Source organism: Xenopus laevis, chromosome 6L (genome assembly GCF_017654675.1).
Source record: "Xenopus laevis strain J_2021 chromosome 6L, Xenopus_laevis_v10.1, whole genome shotgun sequence".
In the NCBI taxonomy this organism is placed as follows: Eukaryota; Metazoa; Chordata; class Amphibia; order Anura; family Pipidae; genus Xenopus; species Xenopus laevis.
In genome coordinates, this window is record NC_054381.1 from 97,684,251 (window position 1) to 97,708,383 (window position 24,133).

The window sequence follows — 24,133 nt, forward strand, 5'->3', positions numbered from 1 at the left end:
CTTAAACCTCCAGGGCTAGGGCTTGAGCATGCTCAGTGTGCCCCTCTCTCCCTCTCCCCCCTCCCCTCCCTGTTGTAATCTGAGCCTAGAGCTATGACTAAGCAGGGAAACTCAGGTCAGATGTGATGTCACATCAAGTGAATATGGCAGCTGCTGTCCTAAACAAACAGAGAGCTTCTAACACTGTTTACTCAGGTATGGTAACGCATTGTACAGAATAAATAGTGTTAGAACTTGCACTATTGTGGCTAATCTATTGACAATAAATTGCTTCAGTACCATTCCTGGTCCTTTAAAACAATTAGAAGGGGGTCTGAAGAAGCTTGCTGTGTCCTAAATAGCTAATTCAGTAAATATTTCTGCTGTAGCCATTCCCACAACCTTTTGTCAAGGAAAATACAAACCCCAGTGACTAAATTTGCCTTTACAGTCTCACTGCAGTGTGGTGATCATTCTTCCAGATGATGATGAAGTGCATATTCAGCTAGCAGGTGTACACTTGGCACTCTCTAGGAACAGTTATTTCTGACTATATTTGCATTCATTTTCTATTATGAAAGATCATATCTCACATCATTATGGCATTTTTTAAAATGCTTGTTCAGGGCTCCCCTGCCAAGTATCAAATGTTCTATTGTTTGTATGGTTGGAATACAGTAATTAGTGCAGTTTGGATGGATATCTAATAAAATATTGTAGAACATGTAACCTTTGGATCATTCTGATAGATTGTTTATGAATCAGAACATTTTAATTTGAAAGAAAACCCAGATGGTGGGTGCAAGCTGGTTGCAATTTAAATTTCAGTTCTCTCTTGTCGTTCTGATAGGCCTTGTGTGTGTGAGCATGTCCCAAGTCAATTAGATCATTCAACCAGTTACACATGCACTCAAACCAAAAAATGCTCGAGGGGATGTTTTAAAAAACACTTTCATAATACATGTTTAGACTGCTGATTTTCTTTTTGGCAGAAAAAAAATAATAAGCCACGTGATATTACAATATATGTTTTTCATTGCTTGCAAAAAATGTGCTACAATGTTTTATTTTCTTAACTTTGCTGCTGCATTGCTTAAAGTTTTATATAGGCAAATACATCTTTTTTAATGCTGATTATGATGAATTAAAAGTGTATTACACGTTTAAATGAACTTTTACTGTGATCAGTTTTCATTAAGTCTTAAGTTTTGCAGTTATTTTATTTTTTGTTCAACAATCTGGTTGCTAGGGTCAAATCTACCCTTGCACCCAAGGGGTAGTGATTCTGGCTACCGAAGTCAGTGACCCTCCCACAACAGTCAGCAGCCAGATAGCTTTAGGATATTCTAAGATATAATATAACTTAAAGTTGAACTGCGCTGAATGTATGCTACTGTGCAGACTATTTATAAATAGAGGCAGCACTAAAAAGCTTGCAAAGAGGATCAAGAGCATGTATGCTATACAGGCATGGGACCTGTTATCTGGACACCCATTTGCCAGAAAGCTCCAAATTACAGAGAGGCCGTCTCCCTCTTGACTCCATTTTATCCAGATAATCCAAAATTTTAAAAATGATTTCCTTTTGGTCTGTAATAATAAAGCAGTACCTTGTAGTTGCTCCAAGCTAAGATATAATTAAACCTTATTGAAAGCAAAACCAGCCTATTGGGTTTGTTTAATATTTACATGATTTTCTAGTAGACAAGGTATGAAGAGCCAAATTACGGAAATATCGGTTATCTGGAAAACCCCAGGTCCCGAGCATTTTGGATAACAGGTCACATATCTGTATGTATTTATGCGTTATTAAACGATTTAAGAGATTGTATCCTATATCCAATACTAATTTTAACAAGTGATGTCTGTGAGTGTAAAGACCAGTCGGGGCAAATTCGCTACAATGTGACTTGACATTCCTATATATGTCTGGCATTGGTTACAAGCCAGTTACATTGGTTACAAGCCTCACACAGTCAGCCCATTGTGCTATTTGCTGGCCCCTTGACAAGGTATTCTAATAATCTTGTTCCTTAATCTGCCAGATAGGATACCCAGATTATTTTCAGTTGCTTTTATGAGAACTGCTTACGTTGGAAGCCTCAAGGAAAATAGTGTTTTGCCCAAAATCCAACAGTGGGCAGCAATTTGTCAGTTCCTAAATACCACATAGAAGATCAGTGTGTTTGTATTGTAGCTGCTTCTGGCTGTTATTAAAGAACGCTTTTGTTGGCTTCTGTGTGTAATTATATGTTTGTGTTTTCATATCCTACCGTGATTTCATTTGTCTTGACAAATGCTGATCTTTCCTCATCTCGTCCTGTTTGGTTTCTATGGGGCACTGCAGTGTTTTGTTAGCATTGACATGGACCTGACCATGCACGTTGCAGCACATGAGGTGGAAACCATGCAAGCTTCATCTGAACCCTGGACTGAATAGCTACTTCAGCACCAAAAAGTTCAGGCTCCAAAAGTTTCAGAACTTAGAAATATGAATCCTTTTGCAATCCTTGCTACTGTTTGATAAGATAGTTCTCTTACCACAGGGGTCTGCATGCCTTTGTTCAGCTGTAGCAAAATCACTGATGCTTAAAATTGTAGCCCAGCAACAACTACTGGTCCATGCACTGTTGAAACTGAAATGGCTGAGCTAAACAGTGTATTGGAAAACCGCAATGGATTTAGTTTTCCTATGCTGTGGTTTAGTTGAAGTCAACCTGATCGTGAGTTGCTAGCAGACCATAAAGCACCACCATTGCAGGAAAGTGAAGTGGCGGGTGAGCGGTAGATATAACACATTACTTAGCAGACCATAAAGGTCATTGGGTTTTTCTTCTTCTGTCTTCTATGTTATTGCATTTCCTCCACTGACATCATATGCCTGGCTCTGCAATGGGGCAGTAAACAAAGCACACCGATATATTTTTCTGTTGTTTGCTGCTTTTTAGTGGCTTGGTTCTTTACTATTGAATGTTAGTTAGTGATGCACTAGGACAGTGCTGTCCAACTTCTGTGGTACCGAGGGCCAAAATTTTACTGGCCTATGTGGTGGAGGGCCGATAATAGAAGTCAGTGTTGGCCACTCCCCCTTTTAAACCACACCACTGTAAACCACACCCATGTTACCGCAAGAACTTTTAAGATCATATCCACATTAACAGTGGTAGCACACAAAAAAAACAAATGGCTGGCGCTCACTGCAGGGAAATCCCTCATCACTCATATGTGAAAAATTGAAGTTATGTTAAAACATACCCTTAAATCCATATGCCTCATCCTCCCCTGTGGATAATACAACAACCCCCAACATATGATTAAACACCTTAGGGGCCCTTAACAACAATTTCCAAATCCTAACAAACCCCAAGAACAAACCCCTAACAGGCTTACATCCCACAGGTAGCGTAGGGCAAGCAGAGAATGGCACACACAAGTAGCACTGGGCAAGCAGAGAATGGCATTCACAAGTAGCACTGGGCAAGCAGAGAATGGCACACACAAGCAGCACTGGGCAAGCAGAGAATGGCGCACACACAGGCAGCACTGGGCAAACAGAGAATGGCACACACACGCAGCACTGGGCAAGCAGAGAATGGCACACACAAGCAGCACTGGGCAAGCAGAGAATGGCACACACAAACAGCACTGGGCAAGCAGAGAATGGCACACACAGGCAGCACTGGGGAAGCAGTGAATGGCACATGCAAGCAGCACTGGGCAAGCAGAGAATGGCACACAAAAGTAGCACTGGGCAAACAGAGAATGGCACACACAAGCAGCACTGTGACACAGTGCTGGTGCCCATTAGCATTTTTAATAAGGTGTGAACAATGTGGGCAGTTTCAGTCTGGGTCTCAGGTGTGAACAGTACAGGGCTTTAGGATATAAACAATAGAGGTGTCACAAGTGTGAACAATGCAGGGGGATCACAGGTGTGAACAATACAGGGGATCAGTAGTGATACCTTTTAAATTTTACATATGGTAAGCAAACACAGCAGGTAGGTGGGGGCCACAGAAGGGGGTGTCGGCGCGCGGGCCACCAGTTGGACAGCCCTGCACTAGGAGACTGAACCAGTGGCAGAGTGATGACTAGCAAGAAGACAGCTTTTGGGCAGAAATACGAGACCTTTTCTTTGGCTGACTTCTTGTGTTCCACAAGTTGTATAAAGGCATATGCAAAAAAATAAATTTCTCAATAAGTTTAATTCCTTACATTAAATGTCTTAATTAAATGGGAGTTTTGCCATCTGTCAAGGTACAGTTATTCCTTCCACCAACAGTCACCTATGACAGCCTTTTTATATGATTACTAACTTAAATTGAAGGCCACAGTGGGTTGTGCGTTTTTGAGGACATGTTATGTGCTGGGATTAAAGATCGCTAGTCAAAAAGACAAAAAAGCTAGGGTTACCAAATCAAGTGAAAAAAATGTTTTTTCTGAAAGCAAACCATGATTTTCCAAATGATCCAGTGAGCAGATCTCTTTATGATCTGATCACCTATCAGGCAGCCATCAGAGGACTTCACATTTGGGCCAATAACCTGTCGATTTATGCTGGCCACAGACGCAAAGATCCGATTGTACGAATCAATGTACGATCAGACTTCCCCATCTCCCGACCTGCCACTAACCATTAAAGTCAAAGTCTAACCATTCACATTAACTAAAGTAGTTTAGCCGATGTTCTATATCTGACATCAATCGTACGATAGTTATGTCCGACAAAGCTAGTGACAGTCTCCCTCTGAAAATCGTACGATCGGCAATACATGCAGAGATATTATCGGATACCGATAACCTGCCCGATCTACCAAACGACCGATCTTCGCCTGACGAAAACTGTTGGGACTCTCTACACACGGTACGAAAATCCGATTCGTATTATCGGATCTTTGCGTCTATGGCCAGCTTTAGTCTGGAGGGGTCAAGTTAGCCGATTTTATGAGCTCATGTATGGCCAATTAAAATATCTTCTTCCATATTTCCATATTTCCTTGAGAAACTCTGTAGCCACATGAATACATTCAGATACTTTATGATAAGTTAATATATTTTGCACAAAAACATTTCAATATTTTTTATTTTTTTTGTATTAGTTTACAGTTTTTTTTACTTTGTCTAATACAGAAAAACAACAAAAAAGTGTAAAAACAAAACTGGTTTTGTTTAAATTATATTCCACTTGTGAGGCTTTAAACCAGTTTTTAGAGTTTTTCTTCATTCCTGACATCTTATCTATATCTGTGTGGTGTGGTCAGTTTTCTGATGACTATGCAGACTGTACTCTGGTTAGTGCAATTTGTTCACTATTATCGTAATCACAACACCAAAGATCATAACCTTTAGCAACGATGAAATGTATTTTCCTGCTGTTTTTCAAAATCCATAATTTTTTTTTGTAGAATTTATTTCCTGTATGCAAAGTGATTCCCTGCCATGCTGGATTCATCTGGTTTGTTCTTTAAATTAATGGCCTTTTTTGCTTTGTGTGTAGCACTGGGTACATATTGTGTTGCAGCTAAACGACCTGCTATTTTCTTTTTTTTTTTGCATTTGTAATGTATTTAAAAAGAACCACTCATTTAACATTCAATCTGCATGATAAATTACTTTTATAAAATGCCAGTTAAAACATGCTAACTTCCCTAAATGTTTGCGCTGTCTCAGTATGCAAGACATATACAAGTGGCCATTCCCCCAAGCCACCCCCAATACTTCTTGTGGTTTTCATTGGTCCAGTGACAGACAGGGTGCGCTTGCTTTTACAAGGGGACACTTGACTGGCAAGTACTGCCACATTATCAGCAGAATAAATTTACAAAGCTAAGAGCAGCTAAATATTTTCTCTTAGCTTGAGTATGCTTTATTAAGGAAGCCATTTACTGTGGGCTGATTGGAAACCAATTGGTTTTGCGTTGGTTAAGAGTCATTGCATCCTTAAGTGCATGAGACAGTAGTGTTACTGCTAGGAGAAGAGAAACATGTAAACAACATTTTGAACTAATTTAGGGGAAACTATCCCTATGAGGGGGAAATGCACATACTTGTACCCAATTTCTACTAATTACCTAGGAATTGGGTCAAGTAGTAACCTCTTTGTGGCTTCCGGATTTTGCCCACATCCTAATGAGGAACAGTCATGCTTAATCTCCATGGGAAGGAGTGACTCAAATAACTTATAGGCCTACAGAACTTGCATGTGACCCATGCAGAAGGTGTAGTTTCTGCTCTACCAGTGTCTGTTTTCAAAATAGGGACAGTTAACCCCATCTAAAAAAACTATTGCTCTGTAAGGCTACTACTGTATTGTTATTACTACTTTTCATTACTCGTCTTTCTATTCAGGCCCTCCCCTATTCATATTCCATTCTCTTATTCAAAGCAATGCAGGGTTGCAATTGCAAATTGTCTCAGAATATGACTTTATACATCATAACTAAAAGTTAACGCAAATGTGAACAACCCCTTTAAAGAACGTTTTTGGGTCTCCCCCTGTACTTTAAGAATGTTTGTGTCCTGTTAGGGCATTACAAAGTTTTAGCTACTTTTCCAAATGTCCTTGTTCTTGATTGCTACATTGTACGCAGTAAAAAAAAAATAATTATTTTTCAGCATTATGAATACTCCACATTCTTTAAAGGACAAGGAAAGTTAAACTAAAGAAGTAAGCTAGAAATGTTGTACATTATGTTTTGGACTTCTTTTCCAACCCCAGGCAACCACAGTCCTTTAGCAGTAAAGATCTGTGTCTCCAAAGATGCCCCGGTAGCTTCTCATGTTTTTTTCTGCTGATTCACTGCACATGCTCTGTGCTGCTGTCACTTACTGAGCTTAGGGACCGACTTAAAATATACAGTACACATAGAATATAAATGTCACAGTATAAGGCTGATTAGTAATTAATACATATAATTACTACATGGCAGCAGAGAAACCAGTGCAACTAGCATCAGAATTTAATAATCAGCCCTGTAGTATCAGCTTGTATGACAGGCCAGCCTTATTTTCTGCTTGATAATTTGTGACAACCCCTAAGCTTAGGGCTAACAGCTGCTCAGAGCCCACTGAGCATGTGAGTGTCGCAGACACTTTCCAAGATGGTGACCCCCCCCTGTGACAAGTTTGAAGTCCTGGATCGTTGCTGCTATTGAGAAGCTGAAATTTTAGGCTGGTGCAATAAGTTCAGAATATAAAACATGGTGTTTTTATTCCTATTCATTTTTACACAGTGAGCGGATCTCCCTGTCTATGACCACCTATAGTCAAGGGGTCACCACAGTAATATACATGTGGAGCCACTTCACTGTGACAAAAATATGCAATTTCATTGTTCCTTCAAGCTCTGCGTGAGTGAAGGTGATGTCAAGATTTTGGTTTACTTAGAAGAAAGTGATCAGTCATACTGAGATTCATGAATGACGTGACTTCTGGGTCTAGGTGAGCATCAAAAGGTTGACAACAGATCTGCTCTGGGAAGGAGTGGGGCAGAGGGGAAAACTCTCTTCACTGGAACCTTGCTGCTTTGTTATTCTTGTAAACACTGCAGAACTCCCCTGCAGTTACCGTATCTGAGCAAAAACTACATCATGGAGCCATTTAGTGCTTCTTTTTTTCTCTGGAAAATCCCATTTGATCGTAATGGCAAGGTTGTTTTTGTATGTGTTCATTTTCATTATTAGTGTGGCAGAGACCTAAAAGATTAAAGGAGAATATAGTTAAATGTTCTTTTAGATTGGAAAATATGATGGCTTAGAACACAGACATAACACTGTGTTAACTATACCTAGCAGCTAGTGGAAGATCTGAGGGTTTAATACATGCCCATTTAAAGATATGTCTGAAAAACAGATTATCTTCCCAAAAGTATTGGTGGGGAACGGAAGTTTTTTTCTTTGGCCCAGAAACTACTACTTGAGCTCCTGCCACAACATTTCCTCTCTGAATATCATACATAGGCTGAGGAACTTTCTGTAGAAGCCTGCTTCTCATACATATGTAATTTGGTTGTTAGTGTTAGCTTTCTGTTGTAAAAACAATGGGCTAACTAAGTTGTTTGGCTAAAATTTCCACTCTATTGAAGGAAGAATAACAAAGTTAAATTTTTAACGAAAGTATATTTTACCTTTAATTTTTACTCTTCACCCTTCCATCAATAATGTTCATCACCTGATGCCTTTAGACAATGCAGTGTATGGCACAGCAGGGTCATTTAAGGTATTAAACCACTGAACCACTGAACTTAACTCATGTCTTCATAATCTCCCTGGAGATATTTTCCTGTTCTTTATAAAGCAGTGCAAAGCCTTAAAAATCTCTGCATATGCTACCATGTTCTGGACTGTGAAATACATCTGCAGATCATTCCAGGGAAGTTCTATAGGCTAAACAAGCAGGTATGGCAATGCACATAATGGGAGAGGAGGCAGGGTTGTAAGCATATAGCTTTTTTCCCTAGAGCAGGAGTGTTGACTATGAGATCTCGCTTCCTTGCTGAGGCTCAACATAACATTAGTCACAGGAATAAGTTCATCCACTTTTATATTTAACAGCTCTTGTATTCTTGGTGTTTTGGTTTCAAGCACCTGGTACATCCAGAAGGATCTATTACTGATCTAAATAGTTGCCTCAGGTGAAAATTGCTATTTATTTGTAATTCTTACAATACACAAAACCACAGAATGAAGTTTTGCATTATAATACTGCATGTAATAAGGCTTTTACTAAAAGGCTACAACTTGCACTTATAGGGGGCCTGTAGGTGAACTAGAGATTCAGTTGCATGTAGAGGTCTAGGTTTTAGAATTACAACCCAAAGTGCCAACAGACAGCCTTTGGCTTTGATGGTCCACACTTAGGTAGCCCCTATGTGGACTGGCAGTCTACAGAAAACTCTACTTGGCAGTACAAGTGTTTTTTAACTAAGCTCCAAGCCTTGATTCCAAAAATAAGAACCTGCTTTTAGACTGCCGAGAATAACATCCAAAGGGTTGGCAAGTAGCATGTTTCTCGCTAGCCACTAGTTGGGGAACATTGATCTATAGCTTAAGCTTGGACATCTGCAGAACTAAATTAGGGATAGTGTTTGCCTTATATTTCAATAATTGTCAAGTAAATACTTCTCTAACAATAGGTCATTTTATGGCATAGTAGTAATAAAACTAGATGACTTTAGCATAATGTATGTTATCTTCTTTCTATGTTCTTTATTTTTGCTTGTCACATCCTACCTATGCAGCCTTGCAATATTTAGGTGGATTATACTCTTTTTTTTTTTTTTTTGGATGATAACACCTTAAGGGCCCTTACAAATGGTTTTTTCTTCCATGCTTCATTTTTTGCATGTTTGAACACATGAACTGTGTTTCCATTTAAATCTGCCTGGTTGTTCTCTTGAACATTCAGATCTGTGTTTTAGCACAGTGAGTATTGTTCCACAGTAAATACTTTTCCATCCACAACATGTTGCATTTGACATGCACTCAAGCACCTATCTGTGAGGGCCCTTCAATCAAGTTCTTGCACAAGTACCCCTTCCCAATGCTCCTAGATTTTGCATTGTTCTAGTCTCTTCATAATTTTCTGCAGTTTAAAGTGCCATTAATCCAAGAGCTTTGAAACCTTTATACATATAAAGTGATCTTGTATTAATGGTATGCTCCACTATTGCAATGGTATATGGACTTTTTGTGTTCAAGACTAGTGATGGGCGAATTTGCGCCGTTTCGCTTCGCCGAAAAATTCGCGAATTTCGCACGAAATTCGCGAAACGGCGAAAAATTCGCGAAACGGCGCCGGCGTCTCGTTTTTGACGCCGGCGAATTTTTTCCGCGAATTTTCGCGGGAGTTTTATTTATTTGTTCGCTGGCGGCGAATCGCGCAAATTCGCCGCGAATTCACGCCTGGCAAATAAATTCACCCATCACTATTCAAGACCCCCATTGTGGTTGTGGCACTCTTTTCTGTTAGAAACCCTTCATATGGGGAGAGGTCAGTGTCACAGTCATACATTTGAATGGGTGCCTTGTTTGTGATCACTTTGGCTGTAGGCCAAAATCTTTGACTGTCCGTGCTCTTGAAAATACTGTCAGTCACTAGGTCTAGTGACTGTTAGTGGAAAGATTCTGCTCTGCACTGAACCCTTATGAAACTCACACACACGTATTTTTTTTTTAATTCACCTTTTTTGGGGGGGGGGGGGGTGTTGTTGTGCCTGTCTGTGGGAACATCTGACTGATGTGATTATCTGCCTGGATGTGATTGTTTGTGCAGCTGTTGCCATTATGGTGTGTGTTATTGTGAGTCTGTGTGGCAGTGTGCTACGTGTACAGCTTTCCCACTCAGAACATGCTTGATAATGAATGACAAGGTTTTGCAACATTGGTATTTGAGGACATACCGGTATACCATATTTAGTAGATTATCATAGGAAAGCTACTCTGCTTTTTCAGATATGATCTATCCTGGTTTCTGGAAAGGTCACCTGTTTATGTATTCTGCAGTTTTAATAGAAACTGGTACGGCTCATTTAGGGGCAGTTAATGTCAAACTTGTTCTTTAATATCCCTGAAGTTTATTATCTTCTATTAAACTACATCTCAGCATCTATAAGCAGTTGTTGGTCGCTTTTAGAAGGAATCCTTCTTATTCTTTAGCCTTTTACTTTTGGCAAAGCATGTGTCTGGTCCTCCAAGTGTTTGTAGATCGTTCACATTGATCTTGGCAAGTTGTAAATGCTTGCTGGCCGAAGCGAGTTGTCTTGGATTTGACTAACAAATACATTGGCAGGAATGAAATAATTCTAATTTGAACAAACGCAGTCACGTTTTTTAATAACGTTAACCAAAATATAACCAGCATGTTCGTGTTTGCAGTCAGGCCTGGTTGTCATAGCACGTGACAGGAGCTGCTTTGCTGCCCATAATACACGTATTATGAGTAAAACCATATGGTGGCTCCCAGAGGGTCTTTTAAATTCCTGTAAGCTACAGAGCAAGCTCTATTTCTAACCTTGTTATCTCAAAGGTATCCCTTATAAATCTGGTTGAGAAAATAAAGAAGCATGGATGCCTTGTCATATTCTGTGTTATGTTATTCATCCTTCTCCATCACTAAGTCTGTTTTCAAACCGGAAATTCGGCTCTTCTAGTGCAGAGAGCGCAATTGCACTCTCTGCACTAAGTGTCGCGGACCGCCCCTGCCCTCTCCGGCACTGTAAAGGTTAGTGCCGTGGGGAGGGGTGGGGGCGGTGAAATAAGGCCGCCTCAGGCGGGCATAATAGCAAGAATCACCCCTGGGATCGGCAAGCCCCTGGGTGTGTGATAATGTTCAGAGATCTCATTAGAACTGCTTGACAAAGTAGCTGAACAATCTCCAAAGGCTGGCCAGTAAAAAAAACAAAACCAAAAGTTTATTATTTTGTGACAATAGAAATTCTAATAATATAAAAATAAAAGTTTTTCCATGATAGAGATATATGAAAAAAGTATCTCAAGAAGCCATATCACATTGTCTCACTAGTTGGCTTCTTCATAGTGCTGACGCATGAAAGTTTCCTGTCACTATACATTTATGTCATTTGTTGGTTATACATTGTTATACGCTGACATGCATTACACAATTATGATTTTAAACTCATAACTCTCTTATAGAATGTTTTCATCCATAACCGCTCCAGTTAATTGACACTCTCCATTCCAGTTATTAGGCTGTACTTCCTTAGAATACTGGATATATGACTACTTCTCTGTTCAGAAGAAATGTAGCTGGGAATATTATGATGCTCTGCATTGTTGTTAATAATACATGTGCCCCTGCTGCTGTGAATCTCACGGAACTGATTGTGTTGCACGCTCACAAAGTAACCTTCCGAAGTGAAATTTTCAGTGATTGCAGTTTTATTTCTAGCAGACTCTGACCTTGAAAACTGAAGCCTGAGAGTCGATCAGCCTTTCTGTGTTTCATGAGAGCAATGAAGGCATTCATGCCACTTCTAAGTAGAAACATATGTCTTAAAGCTCTTTTATTTGGAAAGCCAAAATGCTGCTCTGACATTAAAAAAAAAGAAAGAAAGAAAGAAAGCATGGATGGACTAGAATGATTTTACAAGGATAAAAGAAATTAAAGGCTAAGCACAATTTTGCCTTTTCAGTTATGCTTACCGGTATATTACATAATTCAGGGATATCCAAATTGCCACCCTACAGTCAGCTTCTGAGTGTTGTAGTTCAAGTAGTGTCTGTTATTCAGCATGCTGCAGTTAACATCTCTGATCTATCTAAGGTGTAATGCAGTTCCCCTTGACAGCAACAGATAGCAATTGGTAGAACAAACCAAAAATGCACAGCAACAAGCTACAGGGCTGCAGTTTCATAAAGGACAAAACTGGAAGAATGTGCAGTTTGATTTTGAATTCACAAGCTTAGATTATGCACATTATATAGGGTGCCTATCACTCTAAATTCTTCTCCTTAGAATTAATAAATACTGTTGTTTATATTTTGCATTAATATTTTAGCACTCACGGATGGGCATCACATAACCAGTGTTGTTATCGGCAAATTAGCAGAGCAGTGCAATACTTGGCTATTTAAAGAGGAGCCCGCTGACTGTTTATAAAAGCAAGTTGCTGACTTATAGATTGGAGCGGTTGCGCATGATTGTGCAGTGACTCATACACAAAGGAACCTAGTGTCACATGTGATTCTCAGATACTCTGATGCAACTGCCTCTGCTCGCATACTAAGCAATTAGAATTCTAAAGCCTTCCTTTGCTGGCGATGAGCTGTCCTCGACTCACCTTTATTTTCTTTCTGAGAGGATTATGTCAGTTGCACTTCCAGAACATAGCCCTGAAGGGTTCTGGGAAAACAATTGTTTTGTAGAATGCTTCACTGAAATGAACAGCATTGATGTGCATGTTTAACCCTTTAAGTGCCAGCAGAATTTCCCATTTTGGTTACGCGAAATGCCAGCCGTTTTTGAAACATTTTGTGCTCTCTCACTTTAGGGGCATTTTCTGAGGGGAAACCTATAGTTTACCTAGGAAAACTATACATTGTTTTTTTCGGTAGAAACTGAGCTTTCTAAATCTGCCTGAATTTTCATGTATTTCCACCTGTGCAAAAAAATTTATAGTGCTAAATACCAAAAAAAAAAGAAAAATTACCATTTTTCATCGTATATCAATTTATACCAGAAAAATATTTCATTTTACGGGTGAAAATCCAACTGATTTGGAAAGCCTTATGTCTCTCGAACGTGCCAATACCAGATATGTATAGTTTTAGGGAGATTTAGGACTTCTGTACCTCAAAAACTCCCGGCAGTATATTGCCGAATTTTGAAAGCACTAAGGCAGAAAACGGCATGCTTTAGATTCCAAGGCAAAAACTCCTGAAACCGTAGGTTTACCCCAGAAAACCATACATTTTTGAAAAGTACACATTCTGCCGATTACAAAATGGGTAACTATGTCTCTCTACTCCCAACTACCAAACATAAAAGCTTGTCTGAACTTAGCGGTTTTTCAAAAAAAAATTCAAAATTCAGAAAAATCATTTCAAAGGTTTTATTTTGCTGCTCCACATATCCCAAACTATATTAGGTACCAAGAAAAAGCACCTGAAATATGATTGCCAGGGGTCCACTGAACAGTTTGATACCCATTATGCATAGGTTTACCAAAGTATCTGGCATTTAGAGACACCAATATGAAGTTAGCACATCCAAATTGATCAGGACTTTACTTCAGCTACTGAGAAATCAACACATTGACTGCATTTTTTGTGGGGTAAAAACACAGAAATATATGTTTACCCCCCAAACCCATATATTTTTGGAAAGTACACATTCTACCGAATCTAATGGGTACCCATGCCTTTCTGCTCCAAACTACTGAGTCGCAAGGCTTTCCCACAATTGTCGGTTTTGGTGAAATATCTGAAAATTGCCTCAAACCTTCAACTTCTCAGCACCATATCACCCATGTATCGTTATGCACCAAGAAAAAGCACCCTAAATATGATTGCCAGGGTTCCTCCAAACAGTTTGGTGGCCATTGTTCATAGGTTTACCAAAGTATCTGGCATTTAGAGGCCCCAAAATGAAGTTAGCGCATACAAACAGTCCCGTGGGTAACTTCAGCTAATGAAAAATCAACACATTGACTGCATTTTTGTGGGGTAAAAACACAGAAATATATGTTTACCCCCAAAACCCATATATTTTTGGAAAGTACACATTCTACCGAATCTAAAATGGGTACCCATGCCTTTCTGCTCCAAACTACTGAGTCGCAAGGCTTTCCCACAATTGTCGGTTTTGGTGAAATATCTGAAAATTGCCTCAAAGCTTCAACTTCTCAGCACCATATCACCCATGTATCGTTACGTACTAAGAAAAAGCACCCTAAATATGATTGCCAGGGTTCCTCCAAACAGTTTGGTGGCCATTGTTCATAGGTTTACCAAAGTATCTGGCATTTAGAGGCCTCAAAATGAAGTTAGCGCAGACAAATAGTCCTGTAGGTAACTTCATCTAATGAGAAATCAACACATTGACTGCATTTTTGTGGGGTAAAAACACAGAAATATATGTTTACCCCCCAAACCCATATATTTTTGGAAAGTACACATTCTACTGAATCTAAAATGGGTACCCATGCCTTTCTGCTCCAAACTACTGAGTCGCAAGGCTTTCCCAAAGTTGTCGGTTTTGGTGAAATATCTGAAAATTGCCTCAAAGCTTCAACTTCCCAGCACTATATCACCCATGTATCATTACGTACTAAGAAAAAGCACCCTAAATATGATTGCCAGGGTTCCTCTGAACATTTTGGTGGCCATTGTTCATAAGTTTACCAAAGTATCTGGCATTTAGAGGCCCCAAAATGAAGTTAGCGCATACAAACAGTTCCGTGGGTAACTTCAGCTAATGAAAAATCAACACATTGACTGCATTTTTGTGGGGTAAAAACACAGAAATATATGTTTGCCCCCCAAAACCCATATAGTTTTGGAAAGTACACATTCTACCGAATCTAAAATGGGTACCCATGCCTTTCTGCTCCAAACTACTGAGTCGCAAGGCTTTGCCAAATTTGGCGGTTTTGGTGAAATATCTGGAAATTGCCTCAAAGCTTCAACTTTCCAGCATCGTATTGTCCATGTATCATTACCAGCATAAAGCATCCTAAATATAAACATAGGGGTCTACTAAACAGTTTGATGCCCAATGTGCATAGATATACCAAACTTTGTGGCGCACAGAGACCCCCAAATGACAATATGTATAGACATTTTCACGGCTGACGCGCTGGCTGCTTCAATATAACCACCTGGTGTGTGTATTATGCGACATTAGACCACCTAACAGTACAGAGACCCCAGAAAACCATATATTTTCAGAAAGTACACATTCTGACGAATCCAATATGGGTAAATAAGTGTTTCTACTGCAAACTGCCAAACTGCAAAGCAATGCTGAAAATAACAGTTTTTATCAAATTTCAGAAAATCGTCACAAAGCTTGAATTCTACCCCATTATATGCCACACATTTCGTAACTTATCAGCATAAAACATCCTAAATATGAACGCCAGGGGTCTACTGAACACTTTGATGCCCAATATGCATAGATATACCAAACTATGTGGCGCACAGAGACCCCCAAATGACAATAGTGTATATACATTTTCACGGCTGACGCGCTGGCTGCTGCAATATAAGCACCTGGTGTGTGTAATATGCAACATTAGACCCCCCTAACAGTACAGAGACCCCAGAAAACCATATATTTTCAGAAAGTACACATTCTGACGAATCCAATATGGGTAAATAAGTGTTTCTACTGCAAACTGCCAAACTGCAAAGCAATGCTGAACATAACGGTTTTTATCAAATTTCTGAAAATCCTCACAAAGCTTGAATTTTACCCCATTATATGCCACACATTTCGTAACGTATCAGCATAAAACATCCTAAATATGAACGCCAGGGGTCTACTGAACACTTTGATGCCCAATATGCATAGATATACCAAACTATGTGGCGCACAGAGACCCCCAAATGACAATAGTGTATATACATTTTCACGGCTGACGCGCTGGCTGCTGCAATATGAGCACCTGGTGTGTGTATTATGCGACATTACACCCCCTAACAGTACAGAGACCCCAGAAAACCATATATTTTCAGAAAGTACACATTCTGACGAATCCAATATGGGTAAATAAGTGTTTCTACTGCAAACTGCCAAACTGCAAAGCAATGCTGAACATAACGGTTTTTATCAAATTTCTGAAAATCGTCACAAAGCTTGAATTCTACCCCATTATATGCCACACATTTCGTAACGTATCAGCATAAAACATCCTAAATATGAACGCCAGGGGTCTACTGAACACTTTGATGCCCAATATGCATAGATATACCAAACTATGTGGCGCACAGAGACCCCCAAATAACAATAGTGTATATACATTTTCACGGCTGACGCGCTGGCTGCTGCAATATGAGCACCTGGTGTGTGTATTATGCGACATTAGACCCCCCTAACAGTACAGAGACCCCAGAAAACCATATATTTTCAGAAAGTACACATTCTGACGAATCCAATATGGGTAAATAAGTGTTTCTACTGCAAACTGCCAAACTGCAAAGCAATGCTGAACATAACGGTTTTTATCAAATTTCGGAAAATCGTCACAAAGCTTGAATTCTACCCCATTATATGCCACACATTTCGTAACTTATCAGCATAAAACATCCTAAATATGAACGCCAGGGGTCTACTGAACACTTTGATGCCCAGTATGCATAGATATACCAAACTATGTGGCGCACAGAGACCCCCAAATGACAATAGTGTATATACATTTTCACGGCTGATGCGCTGGCTGCTGCAATATAAGCACCTGGTGTGTGTATTATGCAACATTAGACCCCCCTAACAGTATAGAGACCCCAGAAAACCATATATTTTCAGAAAGTACACATTCTGACGGATCCAATATGGGTAAATAAGTGTTTCTACTGCAAACTGTCAAACTGCAAAGCAATGCTGAACATAACGGTTTTTATCAAATTTCTGAAAATCGTCACAAAGCTTGAATTTTACCCCATTATATGCCACACATTTCGTAACGTATCAGCATAAAACATCCTAAATATGAACGCCAGGGGTCTACTGAACACTTTGATGCCCAATATGCATAGATATACCAAACTATGTGGCGCACAGAGACCCCCAAATGACAATAGTGTATATACATTTTCACGGCTGACGCGCTGGCTGCTGCAATATGAGCACCTGGTGTGTGTATTATGCGACATTAGACCCCCCTAACAGTACAGAGACCCCAGAAAATCATATATTTTCAGAAAGTACACATTCTGACGAATCCAATATGGGTAAATAAGTGTTTCTACTGCAAACTGCCAAACTGCAAAGCAATGCTGAACATAACGGTTTTTATCAAATTTCTGAAAATCGTCACAAAGCTTCAATTCTACCCCATTATATGCCACACATTTCGTAACTTATCAGCATAAAACATCCTAAATATGAACGCCAGGGGTCTACTGAACACTTTGATGCCCAATATGCATAGATATACCAAACTATGTGGCGCACAGAGACCCCCAAATGGATATATAGTAGAAAAAATTTACAAGGCAAAACAAAATAAGGCAGTAAAGAGTGAAATGCAAAAAAATCCAATAAAACCACAAAAATCAATGTTTTTTTTTCCAGACTAGTGTTATCGGCCGTCAGAATCACAGTTTGAATATTTTAGCTGGGCCAAACAGGTTATACGGCTAGAAACAAGTGAACAGAACATACGCAGAGCTGAAAATGCAATAAAATGGCTAAAAATTCAATAAAATGGCTAAAAATGCACCAAAATACCCAAAATTGCAATATAATCACCGAAATAACATACAAAAGGTATTGCACAGTACGGTTAGCGAATACGCTATTCGTAATGGCAATAAAACATTTTTTTCAGCCAAAAAAAGAAACGATGCGATAAGAAAAAAAAAAAAAAAGCCACAATGCCATGTATGTGCGTGTGTACAAATGTTAAATTACATGTTATGTGCGCGTGTGCATGTGTGTGTAAGTGCAGTGAGTGTAAGTGACCCCCCCAATCCCGAAAAATGTATGTGTAAGTGTGTGTAAGTGTGAATCTAAGTGTGTATTACTGTAATAAGTGTGTGTTGGTGTGTTTGTGTGTGTAATTGTTGCACTAACCTGAAAAAGTCGCTGGAGACTGTTGCACACGATCAGGAAGAGCCTCTGGAAGAGATCTGCGACGTCATCTGCGGTGTAGGCTGCAGCAGCAGGACACGTAAGTAACACGTGCCTGCTGCTGTTTTTGGGCCCCTGGGCGATCGCGCCCCAGGGGCCACTCGATCCCCTGCTCTGCTCGTTGTCTAGGGGCAGGGGATCGCGAAGGAGCGGAGCGAGCGGCTCTAACAGCCGCTCCTCCGCTCGCAAACCCGGAAGTGCTGCAGAACGTAGAATCTACGTTCTGTGGCACTTAAAGGGTTAAACCATAGAAATGCAAAAGCAGCCCTACCTTTAAAGGAACAGTAACACCAAAAACTGAAAGAGTTTTAAAGTAATGAAAATTTCATGTAGCGTTGCCCTGCACTGGTAAAACTGATGTGTTTGCTTCAGAAACACTACTATTGTTCATCTAAACAAGCTGCTGAGTAGAATTGCGGAAATTGAAAAACGGCTATATGGCACAGGATAAATAATGGATAACAGATAGCATTATGTTCTACAGAGCTTATCTGCTATCTGCTGTGTGTCTTTTCTCCTTTGAATAGCTGCCCCCATGGCTACACAGCAGCTAATTTATATAAACAATAGTAGTGTTTCTGAAGCAAACACAGCAGTTTTACTAGTGCAGGGCAACACTACATGATATTTTCATTACTTTAAAACACTTTCAGTTTTTGGTGTTAAAAAAGCCCACACAGGGGTGTAACTGCAGAGGAAGCAGACCCTGTAGTTGCAGGGTGGCCCAGGTGTACAAGGCCCATTGAGGTCCCAATTATTGAGCAATTTTAATTTATCTTGATAGAATAGTTCAATTTACCAATATTTTTGGGCCCTAAATTTAATTTGCTATGGGGCCCAGTAACATCTAGTTACACCACTAAGGCCACAGGATCCTTAACAGGGTCGGTTGTGGTAGCTACATCTTTTATTGTATGATTTTAAAAATTTTTTGCATTAATCTACAGCTATAGAAAGGAACCTAGTAATTAGAGGATAATAGGAGCTGAACCGTACTGTAACCATCCATTTTTATTCCACACCTAGACTGAAATACAGGGGGCAGCTATTTTCTGACCCAAAAAGATTATATCAGTGACATTAAATTCAGAGTACATTCAGAAAGAAATCGCCAGTGCTCGGTCTAACTCACACTGTGGCGTTGACCAGCTGATATAAACACCATTGGGCCATCGCTCGTCTAACCCACATTCTGGAGTTGAGCAGCTGCTATAAAAGATAAAAAGCCAATATTTGTACATAAAAAAAAAAGATAAAAATTGGCCAAAATATGTCATCTCACTTGCCATGTCAAGGCCCCCCATTGTACGTGAGTCCTACACTATGTGAGCATTATAAGTTTGTAGTGCTTTTAAAATCAAGTCCCCCAGCAACCAATGACTAAGTAGTAAGACCATTGTGCACTTACCCTTAAAGGGATACTGTCAAAAAAATGTTTGTAATAGTGCTACTCCAGCAGAATTCTGCACTGAAATCCATTTCTCAAAAAAGCAAACAGATTTTTTTATATTCCATTTTGAAATCTGACATGGGGCTAGACATTTTGTCAATTTCCCAGCTGCCCCTGGTCATGTGACTTGTGCCTGCACTTTAGGAGAGATATGCTTTCTGGCAGGCTGCTGTTTTTCCTTCTCAGTGTAACTGAATGTGTCTCAGTGGGACATGGATTTTTACTATTGAGTGCTGTTCTTAGATCTACCAGGCTGCTGTTATCTTGTGTTAGGGAGCTGTTATCTAGTTACCTTGCCGTTGTTCTTTTGTTTGGGTGCTGGGGGGGAAAAGGGAGGGGTTTGATATCACTCAAACTTGCAGTACAGCAGTAAAGAGTGATTGAAGTTTATCAGAGCACAAGTCACATGACTTGGGGCAGCTGGGAAATTGGCATTAGGGATCTGCAACCTTGGCTCTCCAGCTGTTAAGGAACTACAAGTCCCACAATGCAATGAAGGAGTCTAATGAAGGAGTCTAAAGGCAAATGCATTGTGGGACTTGTAGTTCCTTAACAGCTGGAGAGCCAAGGTTGCAGATCCCAGCGTGAGATTTCAAAATTGAATATAAAAAAATCTGTTTGCTCTTTTGAGAAATGGATTGCAGTATCCCTTTAACTCAGGAGCTCTAGTGGGAAAGCTTTTTAAGCCCCAGCAAAAAAACATACACCTGTGAACAATTACCTTCCTTTGTGGTACATTTAAAATCAAGTCCCCCAGTAAACATTGTGACTGAGTAATACGACCATGATGCACTTTCCCTGAACTCAGGGGCTATAGTGAAAAAGCAAGGAGCTTTTTAGCCCCAGCCAATTAACATTTGAAGGTGATTCCCAGTTTTAAAGACTGAATGGCAGCTATAGGCAATATTTGGCTAAAATTTGTAAGCAAAGAAAGGTCCCCACATAGATGCAAAGATTTTTCGTTGGTAAACCATCGATTTCAGTGCAATCCGACCAATCCGTCAAATTATCGTGAGGTTAGTGGGAATCAAACGATAGTGCATCTTATGATTTTTCGTCCGACATCTGTCAGAAAATTGATCGCCCAGGTTAAAAAAAATGTATCGGCCCCAGATCAATCTATCTATGTTTGCAGGCCCGAGCAGGCAGCTACGATCTGTTTTCCTGGCAATATCACTTGAAATGGTCTTTTTAGTTGATGGACAAATCATATATTTAAACGATCGTTTCGAGATACAAAAAGATATTTTTAAAATCTTTTCATCTATGGCCAGCTTAACTCACACTGTGGCATTGACCAGCTGCTATAAACACCATTGTGCCAGCACTCGGTCTAACCCACATTCTGAAGTTGACTAGCTGCTATAAATGAAAAAAAGTCAATATTTGTACATAAAAAAGAGAAAAATTGCCAGTTTTCCTTGAAAAGGTTGCCACCTTTCATAGAAAAAAATTCCAGACAGTTTGATAAGGGAGGGGGATTGTGAGAGGTGGGACTATAACAGAAAAGGTGCAGGACAATGATACAAATGGGGCAGGGTAGAATGGTGAAATAAGCGGAGTTGCGGAATGGATCTGGGCCCAATTGAGCTAAAGTTTGGGGCGTTGGCGGGGGAAAGATGTCAGAAGAGGAAAGGATCAGTGATTGGGGAGGTTGTGATAGCAAAATGTAAGGTAATTACAAATGCACCAGCAAATAAAATGCCCGGTAAATTTGTAATACTGGCCATTGGCTTTGTACCAGCTTAAGTGGCTGGGCTGGTGAAATACCAGCCAGTGCCAAATGTAGTGAAAGATAATTATCAGTGCTTAGATAAGCAGAAATCCATTATGCAGGGGCATTGACGATTCTTTGGTAATCTAATTATCTACCTTGCAAGGACCAAACATGGAGTGGTTCCAATTTCCCCTTTTGCCCCGTTTAGCTCAAGAAATAACAAAACACATAGTTTTTTTTGTGATTAAACCAATAAGAAAAAATTATGTTCAGTACAAGCCCTTTTCATTGCACTTGTGTTGAAAAGGGGCTATACTGCCCTAAGTTATTTCCATTAGATAAAAAAAGAGTAATAATAATATCCTGTCCTTGAGCAACACAAAACTGCCGTGAGCACTTTCAGGATCGGTGTTTTCTCTGTCTAAAGGCCCCCCATACATGGGCCGATAAAAGCTGCTGACAGACCGAGTCGGCAGCTTTTTAGCTCTTGTGTCGGGCCGTCCGAAGGGCTTCCCAGATCGAAAAATGGCCAGATGTCAATCGGGTAAGGGTAAGAAATCCTGTCGCATCGCGGTTGCATCTGTTCGTTGCTGCGGTCTCGCGATCGCCCATGTCGCCTCCATTCTGATCCGATCTTAGGGCCCTAGGGCCTCAATGTGGGCATATCGGGGAGAGATCCGGTCATTTGGTGACATCTCCCTGTGTTTGGCCACCTTAAGTCAGAAATTGTGTAAGTTATATAAAAAGCAGTATTGTTATATTTATAGTTATTCTGGTCAGTGTTTCCATAGCTTGCTTACAAAACATTTTTTTTCTATTAAAGCAGCTTTAGATTTCCTTTAACAAAATGGCCCTAAGCCTCTGCTAATCCAAGTGGAAGATTATATGAATCCTCCCCCCCACTGACCCTCAATGTGGAATGTGCTGTTCAATTTTAAAGGGACATTCTCACTTCCAGTTTTATCTTTCATTTAAATAGAAATTATTTCCGTATGTGAAAACACTCCTACTTCGATTAAAAAGCTTTTTCTTTCACGGTGAGGTACGTTTGCTGTCTGCAAACTCAACAGCTGGTGTTTGAACAAATGCAGGGCCGGATTTACGTAGCAGGCCTCCCTAGGCCCGCTGCCATTCATCACCCACGTCCCCTCCTCTTCCTTTGTGCACATGCGCAAATTTTCAGCATAGGGTCTGTAGTACTGCGGATTGGTGCACAGGAAATTTTTAAAACTATTGTACTGTATCTCCTGTGAATCACCAGTGCTTCCAAACCAATACGGTTATTCTTGGGCAGCATGGTGCTGTAACTGTTTCAGTTGCACCAGTGTTCTGCAGTTTCAGTTCTAGAAAATTGATCTCTCTTTCAACATTCTTCTTCTAGAAACCGTTTCACTATTTGATCAGGGGACTGCATTGTGCATAAAGTGACCAGGGAAATGTCTTGCATATGCCTTTGTTTTTATACAATAGGGATTTTACTTTTTTTTCCCCCAGTATGGTTTGGTTTTCGGTTTGTCGTCCTGGGAATGAATAAAATTGAAAACAACAATATACACTTGAGGGCTTTGTCGGTCATTGTGAACAAAATTAGAAAATAAAATGCAGATTGTCTCTTAAAAATGAAGAGATTGTTCAGCAAACACCCCCAGCATTCGGTTTGTTGTGGCATCTGTACAGTTGCACTTAACAATCCAAGTACAGTTTGCATTTTTCTTTTTTTACATTGTATTTTTTGGTCATTGAGAAAACTGGCACTGTGTGGTGGAGATGAATTATTGTATGACATACAATAAGGCTTCTCAGGTCAATCTTCCAGCCCATATGCAATTAAATTATTCTGCAGAGAAACTAAGAATGATATAGGAGTATAGTACAGTCACAATGATTTTCTACGGACAGCTTTTATTTAGGCTGTTCTTCAATAAAATAAGGACGGTATTCCATTTACACTCCCTTTTGGCACTTTATAATTTTTTTGTACTTGTGTTATAAATATCTTTGACCATATGCCTCTCAAGACGATAGGGCTTCTGTGTAAATTCACATGTACAACAGTCCAATGTACTTACAGTTACAACAGTCTAGCTCCTATAATTTCCAGCTATTATTTTGTTTAGTGCCTAGTAAAATTAATAACTCTTTTCTGGTTATTTAAATTTTTTTTGGAAATTCAATACAGGGAATTCAGCTTAAAACAAGAACATGAAAATATGCATATATATATTCATCTTTATTAAAAGAGAAGAAGTAGGAGATTCACATATAGTGACATTGCATACAGCATATTTTGAGACGGCCCAATTTCAACCTAAAGCATGTCTAGCTAATGATGTCACCGTACATGCGGCTGCCTTAACTACTCTCTTGATGTCTGACAAGCAGACACTCCAAAGAACGAACTTGGCAGCATCCCAGCATATTTTTAAGACAACTCAGCTGGTGGTCAGAGCTCAGGGCTTGTCACTGTTTGGCTTTGCCAGAAATTGTTTTTCTGCTGCCACTCCTAATCTAATTTTCATCTGGTGCTAGAAGTGCCTCTCGCCTTCTTTTTCAATTAGAGCCATAAACTACACAAGCACATGACTTGCAGCTTTTCAATTTGGTCAAATTACTTTATAAGGAAGCTTATCTTTGCACTAAATGCAGCATACCTATGAAATGGACAGATGAACATG

At 39.8% G+C, this 24,133-nt stretch overlaps 1 protein-coding gene across 2 annotated transcripts in view; it reads left to right on the plus strand.

Moving 5' to 3' along the window:
- jarid2.L (jumonji and AT-rich interaction domain containing 2 L homeolog) overlaps positions 1 to 24,133 on the plus strand; it is a 142,020-nt gene that overhangs the window by 43,155 nt on the left and 74,732 nt on the right. Inside the window, exons 1-2 of one of the 2 annotated variants that reach the window (XM_018267807.2) lie at positions 11,736 to 11,740; positions 21,361 to 21,362. The exons of the other annotated variant lie outside the window; for it this stretch is intronic. The gene's annotated coding sequence lies outside the window, so the exon portion shown is untranslated. Of the gene's footprint in view, positions 1 to 11,735; positions 11,741 to 21,360; positions 21,363 to 24,133 lie in introns of those variants that run through there. 2 annotated transcript variants of the gene reach the window in all.